This window comes from Lepisosteus platostomus, chromosome 7 (genome assembly GCF_059453375.1).
Source record: "Lepisosteus platostomus isolate fLepPlt1 chromosome 7, fLepPlt1.hap1, whole genome shotgun sequence".
In the NCBI taxonomy this organism is placed as follows: Eukaryota; Metazoa; Chordata; class Actinopteri; order Semionotiformes; family Lepisosteidae; genus Lepisosteus; species Lepisosteus platostomus.
In genome coordinates this window covers 60,616,549-60,637,612 of record NC_142617.1, presented here as the reverse complement: position 1 = coordinate 60,637,612, position 21,064 = coordinate 60,616,549, and the positions used below count along the sequence as shown (strand labels likewise).

The 21,064-nt window shown below is 39.9% G+C and overlaps 1 long non-coding RNA gene and 1 other non-coding gene across 2 annotated transcripts; one reads left to right on the top strand and one right to left on the bottom strand.

The window, feature by feature from the left end:
• Positions 1-10,463: 10,463 nt before the first annotated feature.
• On the top strand, positions 10,464-10,535 carry trnaq-uug (transfer RNA glutamine (anticodon UUG)). The gene has a single exon. It is a non-coding gene; the product is annotated as a tRNA-Gln (tRNA).
• A 7,866-nt stretch (positions 10,536-18,401) lies between these two features.
• Positions 18,402-20,541, bottom strand: LOC148659378 (uncharacterized). The gene is made up of 3 exons (XR_015940592.1): positions 20,359-20,541; positions 19,904-19,992; positions 18,402-19,362 (listed from the first exon to the last, which is right to left on the bottom strand). It is a non-coding gene; the product is annotated as an uncharacterized LOC148659378 (long non-coding RNA).
• Between the last annotated feature and the right edge of the window lie 523 nt (positions 20,542-21,064).

The following is a 21,064-nucleotide window of genomic DNA, read 5'->3' as shown; positions in this document are numbered from 1 at the left end:
CCGGGGGAATGTTGTAATGGCTGCAGTGCAAGGGTTGACCTCCATTGTGCCTGATTAAAAATCAAGGCTCTCTCTCAGCGAAATAGTGGAACATACGGTGCTTTAAATACTCAATTTAAATAATATTCAGATTCCCAAACCTGTTATATGTCCTCATAAATAAGTGTTTAAGTGCAATTCATAGTAGTTTTGCAGTTAATTATATTTCTGCTAACACACACAGGCAAGTCATGGGCAACCTGAAAAACAAGAGATGTATACATTTTCTGAAGTGCAAACTGAGAAAACAAAATACATGACAATTTCAGTGAAAATTATTGTATTAGATTACAAATCTGTAAACATCTACGGTATCAAAGTCCTCCCTTTCTGGGGAAAGCTCTAGGTTTAGGACTATTAAAGGATTATTATTAATGACTGAAGTCAGTTATACTGACATTGTAAACACAGATCCAGTCTGCTCTATTTTCTCATGCAATGAAGTAATTTGTTGTTACTCATGCAGTTACGTGTTGTTAAGAGACAATAAGATTATTGGAGAGTAGACATTTTGACACTCTTATGATCTGCAAGAATTTTAACCAATGTTGTCAGTATGGACAATGTGCAGTTGGAGGCTTGTGGTGTAGGTTTCATACACCACAATTCTCAGAAGGATACAAGGAGCCTAAAATCTGTGTAGCAAACATCATGTCATTGTAATTTTAAAGGCAGAGAGCAGCACCTGTCATCTGAACTTCAGGACAAGGTACAGGGCCTGAGGTGGCTGAGTCTTATAGGATGAATTTAGTATTGTGTCAATGACATGACACAGTGTTCCTTACCATGACACTCCCACCACCAGGCTTGATGGTCAGAACGAGTTTCTTCTGTTGGAAAGCAGTGTTTGTTGTCTAAAACACTGGCCAAAAAGTTGTACCGTTGACTCATCTGACCAGAGAACGTTCTTCCATTAGCCTTGCGGATTATTCTGTTTCTCTTTTGCAAGATTGAAACAGGTGGCAATTTGATTTTTTTAGAGAGCAACTGGTTCCTTTCAGGCTATCCTCCCATGAAACCCATTCATGTTTAGTCCTTTTCTTATCATTGAGATATGAACTCCAACGTTAGCTGCACTGAGAGAGACCTGCAGGTCACACTAGATGTTACTCTAGGTTTTTTTTTATGATGTCTGAGATGATTGTCTGGGTTGCTCTTGGGAGCAACTTGGCCAGTCCCGATTTCTACAAACACGTTTTTCAATGTGCAGTTTATCAGAATGAGTGGATGAAACCCCAAATGTTTAGAAAGGGATCTGCAACCCTCTCCGGACTGATGTGCATTAGCTACTATTTTTCTGAAGTCTTTTGAAACCTCTTTTGATTATGCCCTGATGGGTTCCCACTGACCTATACAATGTAGAGCACTTATATAAGACAAGGCTGCCCAAACTCAGTCCTTGTTTACTTGTTACTCAATTATTTAGCCACAGTATTCTAATTACCCTCCTTAATTGTGCTAGTAAATTAGGGGTTTACCAATTATTTATCATATACCAATGTATCTTAAAAGTACTGAACTATTCAAAAACCACATGAGGCTCTTACACTGAGTCACGTTCTGGTCAGTCCACGAAAGACACTGAAGCACAGTGATTTAAAAGAAATGTGAAGTGATTAATTAAATGCATTAAAACAGAACTTTCCATTACATCCATGGTGGTACTCTACAGTTTGAAATGGTACCTGTACCCTCTTCATGAATGAATTTCCTGCTGTTTCTTCTGTTGTCTGTCCATTTATGTGCAGAGGCCTTCTAGAACAAAATGACATTGATTGAAAGTTCAAGGAAAACTGGCTTTTATGTACAAAAAAAAATGCAATAGTTCAACACTTGATATATGTTTTTAATAATACACTGATGGAGAGCAAGCTGTGGTATACGAAAAACCCAAATTCCTAATGTGAGAAACTGTATGGCTAATAAAGTGATCTTATTTTATCTTAAACAGTACTGGTGTTCTGATAACCCATCTGTGTGAGCCTTCCTGATATCTGCTTTTTCTCTGACATGCAGAACATGTCTGTGCAGTGCTTTGATTTCCTGAACGGAATACATGGACCCATGATTCACATCTGAACACTTATTTAAATCAAAATCTTTGTCAGCAGTTCCAGGCACAGGCTCTTTAAACCCTGTGAGGTGAAGGATTAATCAGCCGTGGTCCTCATTACTTTTCTGTTACATGTTTTATTTCATATTTTCATACTATTATGTTGTGCAACAGACCAGACCATCTTTGTTTCTGGCCCTTGAGTTGTTTTACACATCCTCCTGCTGGTATGTTTCAATACTTGTTCAATGCAGAATCACAGTATGATCAACATTAAATTTAAAGTGGCTTCTTCCTTGTATCGACAAGATTGCAGTTTTGCAATACTTTGTTTAGAACCTGTTTTTGCTAATTAATTGACTGCAAATGAAGAATGTATTGTTGTTTTCATAATGGCTAACCGGGTATAAATGCATATATTTCAGTATTTTAGGAAACCTCTTGAAGAGAGGTACCAAAATGAACGTGCAGAATTCTGTCTAACCACAAATCATTGCAAAACAAATATTCTGTGTGTTTAGTTCTTTGAAGTTGAAAGATTCAATAAAAAAGGAAAAGTTAAAGCAAGTGTAGGTGCAACAGTATGTTCAGCCTGAGAGTGATTATTCCAATAATCTTTTAAAGTCTCTGGGATAAAGTGTACTTCATATTCATATAGCAGCCTTCATGCCTATATAGCAGCAAGCAAGAACAAAAGTACAAGAAAAACGTTTCTGATCTACAGCAGGTATGTGTATGTTTTTACTGCATTCAGAAATAATGCCAGGATGTTGCTGAGTGACAGCACAAAGTTCCAAGAGCAGACCACAGGCGTTACTTCCTAAAGGGGCAGGATGCTGCTTACATTAAAACAGCTCAAATGCTGAAACAAAAAACAGAAAAAAATGAGCAGAGAATGTTTTGTGATACAATGCTTTTTCTGAAGTTCAGATAACTTGTTTACTTTGAACGATTTGTTTTCCTTTATGTTTCAGTGAGGCTTGTTTTCTTTTTGACCTCTTGTCTCCACTTTTGTCTCGTTCCTGTACAGTTTGTGTGGTGCACCTCTTGTTCTTAGATTTATTCAGTCAGCCAAGTGCCTACAGAAAGAGAGCGAGATTTTGTCATCCTACAAAACCAAAAAATAAGGAATCACATTTTCATCAGTTAAACATTTATTAATATATAGGCTTTAGGCGGTTGAAGGCCTGGGAAATGAAATACTGTAGTCCGAAACAAAATCAGCGTCTCTTTGTGGAAAAGACGGTTTTAGAACCGAAGGCAGAGCACAATTACAGAAATAATTAAGCTGAAAAAGCCTAGATGACAGCTGCCCTAGATATTCACACAAGATGTTTCACCTTTAGAAAATCATCTGGGTAAAACCAGGAGTGGGAATCATGCTCTTATCTACCCATTTCATTATTGCCTTTAAAATATTATTATTGGTGATGCAATTGCAAAGAAACTGTCTCATAAATAATAACTATAACAAATGATGCAGAATACTAGTCGAGTGGTTTCTGTTTCACTGAAGGATCCATAGTAACCAGATTGTATTAAGGATACTAATAATATACTGGACAAACGATAATTGTGGAAAGACACACAGAGCTGTATTATCTGTTGTACTGTGATTTAAAGTATCCTTTATATTCTTCTTAGAGGCTTTTTTAACTACAATTGAAATTAAGACCTTGGTTTCTAAATAGAGGCTGCTAAATGTTCTTTCTTTTTCCTGCTCCACCCTGTACTCAATAATTTGAGGCTATGAGATCAAACAGTAACATTTGTGTATGAATGGACTCTTATAAGCTGAAAGAGATAAATGCTAATGTCACTCTTCCTGAATCCACATCTATCCTCATTAAGATAAAATTAATCTGCACCAGGTTAATTGTAATCTTCTAAATTCAACCATCAATCATTTTTTAAATTAACACTCTATATTTTGGCTTTGTTATTGAATAATTGACTGATAGCACTCTTATTTACATGTTGTGTTAGCATGATACGAGTGTATATAATAGAATATACATGGGCATTGTGCTGATTACATTAGCGTGGTCAGTTATCCCGCTCTGAAAGTCATTCATTATATACAGCCAGCACAGGAAGTAACCTTGTCACTCAAACATAAGTAATAACACAGGATTTTAAATGGCCTTAAATTTTGTATCCAGATATAGATGGAAAATTGAATCCCTAAAGTACTTTTAACTTGTACCTTTGTAATCCTTGCTTTAAGAGTTTGTTAAAGTTATTATTAAGTATAAACCATGCATTTAGAGCCCTGCTCCTACAGACAGCTGGTTTTATAGATGGCCATTATATCACTATTTGCAATTTAATTATCATCAGTTGCAGGTAATTAAAATTAAAAGATGTACTGTAGAGATTGTTCAGGATAGAAGATGCCTGCTGTCACGGACCAGAGTTCCAGTATCGGTAGATTTCTGACATGGTGTCACACATTCAAAGGCTGATGTCACATGCTAAACTGCAAAGTAAAGCCTGGATGTTCAGTATATTATCAGCGTATGGATTGCATATTCACAGCAACTGCATAAATGATCAGTTATATGCAACACGTTTCTCTCAGGTCTGCCTTGCAAGGCATTGGTACTGTTAGAAGAGGTTCGAGTGAGGGGCTGCATCAGTGTACAATCTGCTGAGGATCAAGCACGGGCTAATTCGTCACTGAAATGTAGAAAGGAGGGGAAAACAAAGTGTTTTAGCAGTTGGGCTTTTAAAAAGTAAATAAATAATTTCACACAAATTAACAAATTAGTTGAACAAAGACTCTGGGGTCACAAGGGTTTGTAAACCCTGCTCTAGCTCTTGAGTCTCCCGTGACCTGGCTTCACCAGCAGGGGGCGCTGAAATGTAGAAAAGTGAGGTGATGCTTTGAAGTAGTTTTTCTATTAAAGAAATCTACCTGAGATGAAAAGAGCAATTGAGTAAATGTCTTTTTTTTTATTTTGTCAAACTTTGCTCAGTCATGATTTAATTTAAATAACAAAACAGGGAGACCTTATCAGATTTTTTGTATTATACTTTTATTGATCACTTGCTCTTCATATACAAGTTGATCATTCAACATGCATTATGTTTATGATATTGAAAGTTTTAAACACTGATGTCAATATTTTGTTTTCATTTTTTCTTTTGCAAAATTGTCTTTAGGTGGTTGGATTGTTGCTGGTAAAAGTCCTAGGAAGTTTTCAGATTTCAGCTTTCACATAACTCTGTAATCTTAGTGAACCCGCAGATTTTCAGAATGTTTTTTTTAATTCAGCCAAATACATTTATTTCTGACATTCCAAACTCAGATGAAGGGACATTCTTCGAGTTTATTAGGTGTTTACTCACCTAATTACCCTGTTTCTTAAAGTATTTCAAAATAAGCTTTCACATTCTTTAAAAAAACATTCTATTAGAATGTATGAGTCATTAAAAAAAGAATTAGAAATGTTCGGTTATCTTGACCTTGTAATGCTGTATTTACAGTGGAAGTAAATGTTCTCTAAAAAAGCTAATTGAGAAGAAAAAAACTTTTTGGTAAAATAATGCTTTTACAAGACATTATGAGAGACTCTGAAATTATACTGCTGTTTTTTTCTCTATGGTGTTCTGATATATATTTAGTATTCTCTTTAGAAGACTGTTTCATTCAAGAAATACCACAATGAAATATAATTATAATTACAAGACCCTTTTCTTGTAAGATATAAGTAAATTTGGTTCTTTTTTAGAGAGAGAGAGAGATCACTTTATTGGCCATATCCAATTTCTTGCATTAGGAATTTGTCTTTTCACATACCCAAGCTTGCTCTCCATGAGCCACACAGACAGGGAGAGAAGCCTGGGGTCAGAGTGCAGGGTCAGCCATTCATACGGTGCCTGTGGGTCAGTTGGGGTGAAGGGCCTTGCTCAGGGGCCCAAGGGAGTAGGATTCCTCTGCCGGCTGCAGGGTACGAACCTTACCTACAGAGCCACTGCTCTGCCCCACCCTGCCGCACTTTTAGTAAGTAAGCTTCTTGTAGCAACACCCTTTTAGGACCCTTTGAGTAATATACAAGAGCCAAGAACCAGGATATATTGGAATCCATGTAAATCTATGTATTTTTCATTTACATCATTCACAAATAAGCTAACACAGGATGACATTGTCTCGAAAGCGTTCTTTCCAGACCCTATGCAGACGACACAATCCGGGGATAAGTGAGGAAAACACGGGGAATAAGGAGTCGGGAATGAAAACAGGGGACATGTCCATGGTGTGCTGGTGATCAGGGGAGGTGTGGCTGAGGCAAACAATCCAGAACTGAGTCCAAGGGAGAATCCAAGAGGAGGCAAAAGTCCAAAACCGGGCGGTCCGTGCAAGACAAACGGGATTAAAAACAGGAACTGGGTCAGGACCGGCGCAGGAACGGGAACAGGAACTAAAAACTTGACTGGACCAGGTGCTTCCAGGTCCCGGACTCGCCTGGTACGGAAACCAATGCAGAGCCCAGAATAGAGTGAGCGCCTGGCTTTTAAGGAGAACTGAAAAGGGGTCTGGAACAGGGAGCAGGTGCGGGAGCTGAGTAGAAAACAAGGATGGGGTGGAGCGTCCTTAAGAGGAGGGGTTTACGAACGTGACAGACATGGGTGATAAAAAGACTCTTTTACTCTGCCATTTAAAAACACATGATGTGTAACAAATAAAACACATCTCTCCCCACTGCTGACTCTCAGAAATCAAGGATATGAAGGTACAGTACAAGCACAACAGTCAGAATAATGAGCATACTCAAAGGGAGCCCCACCCACTGTGACAATGTGACAAGAGGACAGACAATGACCAGATGTTATGGAACACTCCTCAATGAAGTACAAAGCCATCACAAACTCCAGGAGTGCAAAACCCTTCTCCAGATCAATTTAGAAGACAGAGAACCCCTTCCAACTTGAAGAGACAGAACGGTTGCTTGATGCGATGACACAATTCTGTGGTTTCGATCAGCAGTGAGAACAGAGTAAAGTGGTGAGGAAGTGGCTCGAGATTCTGTTTGGCCTTGACAAGCTTGGCTGAAGGTAGACAGCCAGGTCCACTCAAGTGGAACAGTCACGAACCTGCTGTGAGCCCGAGTCTATTTTGCAGTTCTGCTCCCAGTCCTATAAAAAATACATTGCAGCCATAAAAAGTGTTCAAAGAAGAGAAATCCATTATAATCCAGAGCTAAAAATAAATGTCCTACAATCTCGACAGCCTTGAGCACAGAAAATTATGAGGGGCTTTATGTAAGCATTCAAAAATCAACTCCGCAGTGAAACAGACATAAGCACACAACTGGAAGAACTGAGAGCAAGAGGTGTTTTTTACAGAGGGCAGTGAGTGTTTGTGTCAAGTTAAGTGCCCAGCAGTTAAGTTGAAGGCATCTTGAAGACACTGGATGAGATCTGCAGATCGATGATCTCCTAGCAAGCCAACAAGCACGGAGATTTGGGTGGCCTCTTCCCATTCGTGACCTTCTTACATTCTTAACAGCGGTGGAGGAAAAGGTGGTGGAGGGATACAAGCCGATGAATTCTGGGAAGGAAGAGTGAATGACCGGAAGTAATCCAGGGCAGAAGAACAAAGAGCAGGTCGCTGGCTTGAGTGAGGAGGATGTCCTTTCTCTTCAGCTTCAGTTATTAAATTCATTGAAGGTGACCTTACCTGGAGAAATTGTAATTTGTTCAGTCCTTGTGATAGCTGCCTCTTCTCTTGCAATATATATATATATTTAAATTGTCATTTGGTTTTCTAAATTGCTTATCACCCTCTTCAGGCTGTTTATCTCTGCAAACTACCTGCTTCTAATAAAAATGTCTGACTTTGCACTTGGCAGCCCTTGAGAGCTCCCTGGATTACAGGAAGGTGGCAATGCATGAAGATTAATTACACAATAATACAGCTGTTTTAAGTAGGGTCCTTTGGCGTTAATGCCTATACTTGTTTTATTTTAATCCTTTATTCATGAGCACTTGTGGTATTTGACACCATTGCTTAGAGATTTCCCTGAGGCAAGGCTGCACATTGAATTTCTAGACTGTGACAACCTTTCCATGGCTAGATGATCTGACAAAATTACCCACAATTTGCTGTCTGGACATAATTCCTTCATTAGCAATAATAACTGATGAGTTTCTGAAGACGTTTGTGATACCTGCATTACAGATGTGGTTGCACAATGCACCCAAGAGAGCTCAGAAATAATTAAATATAATGTACTGTGTAGGTTTTGAATTTCATGTATTCAGAGCACCCTGTTTTGAGCAGGCTTGGAAATGCTCATGTATGACCAGTGGGGTCCTATTAAACAAATGTAAGGTAGATGATTCCAGACATAATTTACTGTACATGTTAACACAAGAAGAGAAGAACAGCATTTCCAGAGATAAAAGCCAAGGTGATTTCCTGTGACATGATTTGACAGAGGTTTTTGATACAGACATATACAACAAACTATAGCAATTAAAGTTATAGCAAATTAATTCCAAAAACTAAGTAATTCATTTGTTGACTGAATAAGAATATTTCATGAATAAAAAATGCCACTGTATTCTGGAGTTAAATTATGATGTTAAAGTAATACTATGCACCACTATCAACAATGCAGTTCTCATCAGGTACTTCCAACAGCTTAGGTACAGTAACAGCATTTCATGAAAGGAAATAATTGCTGTTGAGAAGTGTGTTGAATACCTTTGAGGCACAGATATTTAAAAATACCCTTTCTTGACTCAGATCCATTATTCAGTTCTGTTAAAAATCATAAGAACCTGAATGCTGAAAATTTGAATTTGAAGAAGTATTGAGTTTTGCTAGTTCAACGTGATGACCATAGTTCTGCATGAGTAAAATGTTAAGACAATTAAGAGCCACAGAAAAGTAATTTTCATTTTCAAAACCAGGTCTATGGCCTTTAACCTTACAACTTTCTGTGGCACAATATTTGTGTGCAATTTATTTCTAGTGACGTGTTCTTTCGATTGGTAATAAAATTACCATTGGTTTAGAACAAAACTATATTATCTCACGCAGAAAGAATGATACTTTGATTTAGTCCTCAGGTCAGTGTGGACACATAGAGCTGCTTGTATTCAGAGAGCTGATGAAGACATGCCACATTTCATTAGCAGCTTAGATGAAGCAATGTCGAAATCTTACAATCTCTGTTAGTTCTGCTTTTTAAGCGAAGGACATTCACTAAACATCCAATTTCCTTGCATCTCTGTTTTTGTCATCTTTAATTTTACAGCAGCACCATTTCGGTGTGGCACAAGAACCCTTACAGATTATGTAGTCAGTAATCCACAATGCTGTCAATGAAGAGGCACAAAACTGTCTGTGGTGTGAAAACAGAATTAATGCAATAGATGAAACCTTCTCTGTAAAACATCAGCTTCTCAATTCATTGTGACGGGCTAACTGGATTTTGTATGCAGTTTGGCAAAGACAGGGTTAATTCAATGCCTTGGTCTTTCAAACAATATTAGACTGCAGACAACATGTTGGAGTAATAAAATAATTATATACTGTTAATTTAACTCTTTTAAGACAGGCTTTCTCTGGCTATATCAATTTTTTTGAGTGAGGTTTTGAGTACAGTACAAAATTCACATGCCATAAATAAATATTGAGCACAACAGAGTCAATATCAATGGATGCTCAATTGAGCTCTTTGGGCACATACACAATGTTATTTACATTTTAAATAGCAAGCAGATACTGTAGGTTTGTTGATTGTGTAGTCCCTTGGGATAAAAGAAGCATACTGAGCTCAAGTAAAAAATGCCAGGTGTTCAGTGTTTGTTATGACTGGCATGATATGATTGACTTGCTGCCCATCTGTGAGAGATGTTGCCTGGAGAACAAAATATTCTCTAGCTATCAGCAGCCTCGCCCAGAGAAACCAGGTCACTAATTCTCTGAGGGGCAAGGCATGTCCTAGAAGAGGGAGACTCACCACGCTAATCAAAGACTGTCAGGTCCACCTAATCCACTTGCATAGTCAGTTTCATGCCGAAGCAGCTTCAACACAATAATGACTATAATAATGACTATAGTTGGTGTTTTTCATTAAAGCGATCGACGTGCGCTTGGAGAGGTCTTTTCGAAGGTCCTTAAGGAGATTACCTTGACAGTTGAGAGACTAAATAATCTTCTATGGGCCAGGGAGAATCTGAGATTGATGCAGTGTTTTATTCCGTGACAATGTGTGTGGAGACATCGCATGGTGAGCGTTGTGCAGTCCTTACCACAATAATGCCTTGGGTACAGACTGAGGGTACTCACTGCTTGAATCAACAGTATTTCTATTCCTGCAAACCAATCAAGCAAAGTCATTTTTCACATGCCAGCGGTTCCATGGTGTAATGGTTAGCACTCTGGGCTTTGAATCCAGCGATCTGAGTTCAAATCTCGGTGGAACCTGGGCATTCTTCTTGCCAGCAGCCATATCACCCTGCAACTCACAGCAGGCAGCCCCACTGGAGCTCTGCAGGTGTGAGCCTGGTCAGTACCTGGATGGGAGTCCTCCTGGGAAAAAACTAAGGTTGCTGCTGGAAGAGGTGTTATTGGGGCCAGCAGGGGGCGCTCACCCTGCGGTCCATGTGGGTCCTAATGCCCCAGTCTGGTGATGGGGACACTATACTGTAAACAGGCGCTGTCCTTCGGATGAGACGTAAAACCGAGGTCCTGACTCTCTGTGGTCATTAAAAATCCCAGGGTGTTTCTCGAAACAAATTGGGGTGTAACCCCGGCGTCCTGGCCAAATTTCCCGTTGGCCCTTATCAATCATGGCCTCCTAATAATCCCCATCTATAAATTGGCTTCATTACTCTGCTCTTCTCCCCACTAATAGCTGGTGTGTGGGGAGCGTTCTGGCGCACTATGGCTGCCGTCGCATCATCCAGGTGGGGCTGCACACTGGTGGTGGTAGAGGGGAGTCCCCATTACCTGTTAAGCGCTTTGAGTGGAGTGTCCAGAAAAGCGCTATATTATATAAGTGTAAGCAATTATTATTATTATAAGATCTCCCAATGCTGGGATTACAATGGTATTGTATCAGGAAAACAATATTGCCATGATCAGCTTTTGCTCCTAACCTTAACCTGAATCCAAAAAGAACACAGGTGGGCCCAACTCAGCAATGCCATCGAGACCTTTGATCAACCATGACTAGCCAGCCTTTGCCTGCTGGCTGCACCTGCACAGGAAGAGTGGTGAAACATCCCACAGCAGTCTACCCAGAGGCTGATACGGTCTGTGCATCAGTGTTCAGGAAGGTCATACTGCTTTTAACTTTGTGGTGTTTTCATTTTGACAATATGTTATGTTTCATACTGAAACTTTCCATGATTCTTTGGTCTGTATTTTTGTTATTTAATATTTTATTTTATGTGATTTTGTTAGATATCCATGGGTAAAATAGTTGTCCATTAGAGCTGATTGCTGTGTTATTTTGTGCATCACTGTGTGAAATAACTGGTACAGTTGAATTGTGTTTGTTCACGTCTTAGAAGCCCTCAGGCTCCACACCGAGCTTAGCTCCAGAGAACAGTCTGTTGTTGTATTTGTGACTCCTTTACTCGTTTGTTTTTAATAAAACATTAGTCTTTGCTTCCAGATCAGACTGCTGGGATCTGGGCAAAGCAGTCTTTGCTTGAGCCCACACCAGATTCTTCATTTTAACCGGGGGCCCTGGTTTCCATTTGAAACATATTCTTCTGTTTGGCTGTGGAACAAGTTTTCCTGTTTTTGTGGAGATGTCTAAAAGATCTATCTTCCAGGGCACCCTACTAAATTCATCAGTCGCTGAAAGATGTGACATCTACTCGTCTGTCCACTAAGTGATAGCTGAGAGTGACTCCCAGGAGCTCATGTGGCGTGACTCAGCCCTGTATTGTATCCGTCCTGCTGCCAGTCTTAGGTTGCGGCAGATCCGCAGGCCTTTATGTCCTCACTGACACCTCTGTTACATCAGTAATTAAAGCTGTGATGTTGACCCGCTGGCAGGAAATTTACAATACCAGCGCTGAAGTCTGAAGGATATTGGGACAGGGATGTATAGGTCTTATCATGGTTGTGTCTTCTGACGCGCATTGACGCAAGGCTGGCTGAAAGGGACTGGGTGGACGGGGAGGAGGTGGCAGGACCTCGCTCGTGTCATGAAGGGGAGATGAAATCTTAATAGGTGAAAAGAATCCTGTTCATGCTTAGTGGCCGCTGTCTGATCATTTCTAACATAATAATAAGACTGGCAGTATCAAAACTAATAATTGCATTAATTCAGTTGTTTTTTTGTATATTAGGGGGGAAAAGGAAAATCACGTTTCATTCACTTTCACAATGCAGCCTTTCTTGCTGTCTTTCTTTCTTGTCTGAAAAGATGATTTGCAGTAGTGACCATGTTTCACGAGGAAAGAAAGGCCAGCGAGGAAGAGATTTAACTTGCGTCATTCGTAATAGTGATAATTGCTAATCTAGTGAGGTAGCTCTAGCCCAGATACCACTGTGCGCAAGAGGTTCCTTCTGTATTTATTTGCATTAATTCTTTTTCTGGTGAGGCAATTCTAAAGAGCTGTTTTACTCAGCTGCTCCCATTTTTTTTTTGCTGTTTTGAGATTTTCCTCTCCCTGCAACAAACACACAAATCACATAGCCTATAATTTATCACTACACGTGTCCTTGTTAAACAAAACAAAATCCTAAAGTACTCATTCAGACCAAAAGGCCCAAACCATAGACCTCTATACTTCTAATTTATCTTCCTGAGGTGAAATTGGTCTGCATGTTTAATTGGGTAAGTAGGCTTCAGTATATCTCACTTTGTGCTTAGCATGTTTATTCCCAAATTGTTTTGTGCATGTTCTTTGACAGGGTGATCTTTAACTTTTATTCACCTTCACTGTGTTAATTAGTTCCTCTGAAAAACAGCTGAAGTATCTGGAACACTTCTACCTTGAATCCATACATCAGGGAAAAAGTTTAAAAATTCAAGATGCCACAGGCATCTAGTGTACATTGATATATTAACATCCAATAAACAATGATGTCCAGGGACACTGTTAGCTTGTAGAAACTGATACAATATGCTGGTCAGAAATGCCACGTTTTCTTCTCCTCACTGGAAAATAACCCGTTGCCTTTCCTGTCATTTGGCCTTAACAAGGCATGAAGAGCAAGTAAACTCAGGAATGCTTCATAACTCTTTGAAAAATAGACTTTATAGTATCTATGGAGAACAGACTGCAGCCTGGTAGGTTTTACTCACAAAATAACTTTAAGGGACCCTGTTAATGCAATAGCTTTTAACTGTTCAAGGACTGAGCTCACAATACAGACCATTGACATTAGGAGGCGAGATTTTTTTCTGATTCCATTTGTGAAAAAAAATGCTCTTTTGCATCTTTTGCATTGGAAGTTATAATCCAATAAAGCCTCCCGAGATAAATATTTCATTTGTATACAAATCCAAACTGTTCTTCCTGGCTTCCAGGAGATACAAAGGGTTCAGTGGCTGCTCATCAGAAATAGTCTTTTTGAAGAAACGTTTATGATTTCTGAATTAATTGATGGTTTCATTTACTCATTCCTCGCTCTCATGTTTGTCCTGGGTAAAAGCCCACATTTCAACCTGACGGAAAGCTCACTGCTGTCAAGAGTCAGACCTGGCATGTTTCACTTGAGGGGCGACTGATTCTCAAGTAAAGGTGATGTGTGACGGCTTGTGCCCCCGTCATTGAGCACAGCCCTGACAATTAAGCCATCATTTAGCAGTCTTGCATGCCAGCAAGGGGTGATTTTGGAAAGGATTACCTTGCCATCTTTTATATTTGTCAGGGTTTTTTTTTTCCAGAAGCCACAATTGTCACACACAATAAAATGACCTTTTCCCATGATGATAATTTCCTTGGACAGCTCCTTCCTACAATTAAAATGTCCTATCTTTATTGTGTGATTCACTATCCAGATACCCCAAGGCCACATATTGGAGGAAGAGTTTGTGAGTTTCAGAACTGAGTGAATTAAACTTAAATGGAATGGCTTGTTAAATTATTACCTTATACTGCTGGAATCACTGGTTTCAGTGTAACAATCCCTGTTCGCTGACATGGGAGAAGGGGTATTTTTATAATAGTCTTGAGAATGCCGGAGGATTTAAAAGCTACATGGATTTGGATGATTTACCTTAAACTCCGGTGTTAGGCTTCAGAAAGCTCTTGAATCAGTGACGACAAAAATCATCGGCTTCACAGCGATACGGAGATAATGGTTCACTGAAATAGTTAAAGCGATGAATGAGCATTACCACGTAATTTGCTCATCTTTATTTTATTTCAGTCATTTTACTGTCAAGAGAGGAGACAACCTGATGGCTTCAAGATGCTATTTCGAATGTCATCACTTGACAATATAGCAGACAAAGCAAGGCCATACTGCCTGGCTTATCTAGAACAGTGGCAGCTTCCCTGATGACCCTGCTGTTTGACGAAGCTTGGATGGGACTTCATGAACTGGAGATAAAAGTTACTCAAATGCCACCTACGCTGTGACATTTTATAGCCTGTGATGGCGTTTGTGCCCTCTGTCTATCTGAACACAGATACCATGTCCTATGAATTACAATGAACTTCACAAGAATCTTCTAAACGTAATATTTCATTTTGGTGACAGGTACACTGTAAGTAATGCAATCACATACCCTCTGAATACTGTTTAAGGCTAAACCTTTTGTTTATATCCTGTATGTATACAGATATAGATAAGGTAGATAGCTAGATTAACAGATTAACAGCCCTTTGCTAGCACATTAAGCTTATATCAATCAATCATTCAAGGTTTATTTATCAATGCATGAACAGTTCAGAATACAGCGGTGTTGTCAGTGCTTTGAAATCCTTTGTCTGCGAGCTCGTTAAGAGGGATAGAAGAGTAGAAGGACAGGAATTTATAGGGATAAAATTTCAAAGGGAATTTATAAGAAAAAAAATAGGATACAATAAATGACACAATTGCAGTTTACAATACAATTAACAGATTGTGTGAAAATAACACAAGGATAGGAGGTATATAGCGCTCTTCGTATGTGTCCAGAGAGTGACAGGATGACAGGGGGGCGCCGGTGCAGCTGTCAGTTCAAAGGGGTAACTGCAGGCGTCTGCTGTGGTTGGCTGTTTAGCAGTCTTACTTCCTGGGGGGAGAATCTGTTCTGGAACCTGTTGGTCTTGGTCTGTATACTTCGGTATTGATTTCCAGATGAAAGCAGAGAGAACAAGTTGAGGTTAGGGTGACTGGTGTCCCAGAGGATAGACCTGGCCTTCTTGAAGCATCTAACAGAGTAGATATCCTCCACGTTCATTAGCGCAGCTGGTAGTGTTTTGTGCTATTTTCACCACCCTCGGGAGTGCCTTGAGCTCTCGGGCGGAGCAGTTACCATACCAGGCAGTGATGCAGACGGTTAGGATGCTTTCAGTGGTGCACCTGTAAAAATGTGTCAGGATGTTGGACTTATATTGTTTATATTGTACTGCACCGTTTCATTTGAAATTCCTTACAAGAAAGAACATTTTATTGTGTTTAGAATTCCTAAATTTCAATAATAAAGCTGTCTGTGCAGTGTGAAGGAACTTTTATGCATTCTATTTCGAATTGCCATTTTGCTACACCTTCTTACATCCTTCTGTCATAACTCCTGTATTGCTCAGAGAACGAGGAGGGGCAGGGCAGGCCAGACATTCAATATCTGAAATGCTGCAGGCTCCACAGCACCTGACAGGAGAGTTTCAGAAGATTGGGAAACTTCCGAGTCAGGTGATTGTCAGAAAAGCGAGAAAGCTCAGGCCAACCCATCTCAGCCCTACCGCTCAGCCCTGGGCCGTGACATTAACCAGTTGTGTGCTGTCAGTTGGTTAAATGTCATAACCCTGGATTCAAACTCATGATCTCTGGATCCTAGCTCTCAATCTGCACTTGGATTGTGCCTCTTTGCCTGTTTGAGATATGGGGTTGAAGCTGTCAATAGCAAAGTTTAGATGATTTCAAAACGTTAATCGAACCAACCAGGGCAGATGATGACGAATACATGAAAATAATTCAATGTCAAACACAAGCAATAGAGGATACACTTTCATTCTGTGGGTTATGGACTGTGTTTCGGCATTAATAACAGTATTTAATCTGGAATCAGCTACCTTTACAAAAATAAAACGTTTTTTTTTCTGTACATTCACACAGGAAACATTTCTGCATCACAGTTTTGAATTAAAAACTCACCACAATCACTTTTTCCCCATGTCCTTAAGTAGTTTGTAATTCCCTCTGTTGTAAAGATGAATAAGATGATCCATTAAGCTGCCCAGCCCAGGGACATCTTGGTATTTGAAGTTCTAATATTAACTTTAATTTCTATTTTTATTAATTTTGCATGGTAACCATTAGCATGCGTTGAGATTTTACTATAATTGTATGTTCTGAGTGTTGAAACCCTTTGTTTCCTCTCTTGAATCTTTATGTTCTGATTATATTAATTGCTGTAAATCAGAGCTTCTTACATCCTTAAGTCATCTCTGCTCAGTGCAACATTTGGAACCCTGTTAATTCACATTTTAAATATAGATATTTTCTCAGATTGAAGCTGTTCAGATTGATAAATATTTCATTTTATTTAAGTGAAGGGGAATTTAAACTAAGAGTCTGTAGACTACATTATTAAAGCAAAACCTAAACAGATCTGATTGCTAATAATTATTCTTTATTGTACTAGCCCATGGTAGGTTTCTCTGTCATGCTTATGCCTAAATAGCTTAACTCAATCCCCACCCTCTCTCCCTCCAAACATTCTGAGTCCTCAGATTAAAATACAGTATATAACTTGAAGTAGTTCAGGTGGGGAGCTGCATGCGTAGGCTGCAGAGGAACAAGGAATAAACCTATAACTTGTTCCTTTGCAGTATATACCTTACTGAATACCAGATATGCAAACTGAGACAAATTTCTAGATAAACTCTTCAAAACTGATAATGCATGCTTTTCTGCGCTGAATGACATTGAGCCTACATATATACTTCTCTATATCTGGTATAGAGATATAGAGTATAGAATATAGAGATATAGAATCTATATAGAGATATGGAATACCATATCTGGTATTCATGTACCTGGGAGTGCACATCGACGATAGACTGGAATGGTCTAAAAACATCGAGGCCATCTATAAGAAGGGACAGAGATGACTTTACTTCTTGAGGAGGCTCAGGTCCTTCAATGTATGTAGTAAGATGCTTCATATGTTCTATCAGTCGGTGGTAGCGAGCGCTATTTTCTACGCAGTGGTATGCTGGGGCCCTGGGATTAGAGCAGTGGATTCTAAAAGGCTGAACAAGCTCATCAGGAGAGCAAGCTCTGTCATTGGGTCTGACCTGGACCCCCTGGAGGTAGTGACTGAGAGGAGAATGGTGTCCAAACTAGAGGCCATCATGGACAACGTCTTCCATCCCCTCTATGACAGGCTTGCAGAAATGAAGAGCACGTTCAGCAATAGACTGATTCATCCACAGTGTGACAGGGAGTGCTACAGGAGGTCATTCTTGCCTTCTGCCATAAGACTGTACAACGCATCCACCTTGCGTCTGGGCAGAGGCTACATTGACAGTGACCTGTTTCTGGACTGAACGCATCTACACATCTACTGCTACATCTGTTCTCTTTCTTTTCTTTTCCCGTTTACAACTGTTTTTTGTGCAATATATGCCAGGGACCTGTGCAATACATTTATATTTATATTTATATCTATATCTATATTTACATCTATATTTATATTCATATGTGTGATACAATTTTTCTGCGTACTGTTCTGATCTAGTTTGTTCTTTGTGTGTCCTGGACTGTGAGTAACTCTTTTAGTGCACCCCTCACTGTACTGATTGTATTGTATGTATTGTACTATTATTATTATTGTATCATTCGTTACACTGTGGCTGTGTTGTCTGTGTTAAGCTGCTGTTGCACTGCAATTTCCCTCACGGGATCAGTAAAGTATCTATCTATACTTAAGATGGCGTTGTGCTGTCACGAGGAAAACAATTGCACAAAAAGGCTAAGCGTTCGCAATGTTAAACTTGCCTATACATTTTAAGTACGTTGTTTAATGTTTACATTCTGAAACACAAAATGCATTGCACCAGGACAAATAAGATTAAACTACTTTGTAAAATGTGTAACAGTGAGTTTTGAAGCCTCCACTGGTTTTGAAGTGTATTGCACTAAGTATCACATAGCACACTGGACAAGAAGCTGTGCAAAGCTCGTTCTCTGAAGGAGGTGTTTCCACATTTATTCACACTGATCAGAAGCAGCTTCTGGTTTGCGTCCCAGCAAAATGATGGTCCTTTAATTTGTCTTTTATTCTTTTAATTTGTATCCAGTACTGATTAATTAGTTAAGTTGATTGTGATTTTAAAGGACTGGGATTTTTCAGGCTCAAGGTTGGGGACATCTCATCTGAAACAATGCTTAATCAGCATGCTCATCTTTAACACATAATCGTTCAGACCAGCAAATTCAAACACTTGTCAAGGAGCTCAATTACAATCACAAATCACTAAACATATAAAAAAATTACCACACTGTCTATGATCACACTTCTAAAAAATTGAATCAGGAATGCTGGTGTTTTTGTTTAATGTTTTTTGGATGTTGTACCAGAGATGTTGTCAGTGATATTAGGATTCAAAATCTTCAAAGGCATTGATAAAGTCGTCCCAGCAGACCCCTTCATTTGAAAACTGAAATACAAGCCAGAGCACTCAGGTGGCCACTACAATGTGATAGTGCATTTAAAACCAAGTACAAGAAGCACTTCTTTACTCAGAGAGTTGTGGGAGTCTGGAACAAGCTGCCCAGCCATGGGTCCTGGTGTCTTTCAAGCCATGCCTGGCTGAGAACCTTGGATCATGTCCTAGCTCTCAGATGAGCCTGTACGATGAGCCCATGTGGATGAGCTACATGAAGCGTAGTTCAGGACCCTATGCAGACGGTATAATCCGGAAGTAAGTGGAGAAGGACAACAGCGAAAACAGGATGAGGTTCAGGACGGGAGGACAGACAGGGGGGCGTGACGACGGTGATCTGGTGCTCGGGGGGCGTGGCGTAGGCAAACGAGTCCAAACAGTCCAAGAGGGAAATCCGGGGCACAATCCAAGGTCCAGGAGCCGGGAGATCCATCCAAGACGGACAAGGTTAAAATCAGGAATGAGATCTAGAACAGGAACAGGGAACCAGGAAGATAAAAACAGGATAAGGCGGCCAGGTGCTCCGAGCCCCGGACCCAAATGGTCAGGACGCCGTGATGGAGCCTATGCCAATGGGTCTCTGCTGGTAGGCAGGCTTCCTGGCATCCATCTTCCAATGCTGAATGAGGCATAGTGGGAGCGCCAGGCTTAATTAATAACAGGGGGCAGGTGCACGTAATAAACTAAAATACGAAAGGGTCAGAGCGTGCTTAAGAGGAGGGATGACGATTGGCCAAGTAACCATTTGAAACTATATGTTCTTAGACAATCCAGTTTATCCGATTAAGGAAACTAGACATTAAAAATGAATTCAGCTGCCATTTGAAATGTGCTACCTCTAAGTTCTGTGTACTCATGACAGGCTACTTCATCTTCTTTCCATCTTCAGGCAGAACACAGAGATATTTCTGTCTGTTGCAGATCAAGACTAATCGGGGGCACTGTAAGACGTAATCTGAAATTAATTTAGTGAATCAAAATATGTTCTTTAGTCTAAATAACACAAACCTTTGAACAGCAACCTTTGTACTTCATCATCAAAGAATGCCTTCAGTAGTGGACCACAGTGCATTGTAATGCTCTGCATATGAAGTAGGCTTACAATGAAAAAAGTAAGTGAATTAGCCTTGGGATGAGTAATGTTGTATAATTAAGAACTGTACATAAAACAGCACAGTAAAATGAATTATGCAAACCAATAAAACTTAATATTGAAATAGAGGAAACCAATAAACAGAGCAAATTAAAGTTTCCTGGCTTTCTGGTTCTTTGAAAGATTCATACTATGGCCTCGCAGGTATTCTGATATTCTGGCTTTTAATCCTCTGAGCTATCACTTAAAATGAAAATTTGTTTAGCTGCCAGTAGAAATTTATTGCCGTTGATTGAAATTCGAAAAATGCTGCTTTTTTTTCCCGGGACTGTTGGTGAAAACGGTAAAAAACAAAAACCCGTTTCCAAACCTGAGTCTCAGTGGCCACCGGATTCTCAGGTGTCGTCTAAAGGCATCTTGTTTCTGCAGCAGTGCACAACACCCTGAGATTGCAGAGTTTCATCAGCAGAAATAAACTTTTAAATCGGTGCATAAGATCAAACATTATTTAAGATGCTCTGTGAGGTTCAAGAAGAGGAGAGTGCACAAACCTCAGGACCTCTGTAGCCTTTGGTTTTCCGGGAATCCCTTTCTGAAACTTTGCTATGCTGAACTATACTTGTGAGCTCACTCTCCAGCAGGTGCTCAGTGGCCACGAGTGGTTTTGTGCAGAATTGTCAGGAACAGGTTGGTCTGCGGTGGCAGAATGTTTCACATACTTTGCCTCATCTTTCCTTCACTGCAGCGTGCATTCTCACTGCAGAGGTCAGTGCCCATCTTGAATGTCCGGACGGGCATTGCACCTTAGCCACCCATTTCCACGAAATGCCAATGGGTCTGTACCCATGAGCTGGAGATAAGGTTCAGCTGGTGTCTTTCCATGCCAAATTCGCTCTGTGAACCTCATTGTTTGGTCACGACTGCTCAGGGTCAGCCATCTTTAAGACTGGTACTTGGTACTTACTACAGACGGGAGCCCTCTTGCTCTGGGCTGTATTTGCAGCAAACAATGGCATTCCCATCTTTAGGATCTTCCTAGTTTACTTACAGTATTGTAAACACCCTTATTAGAACAT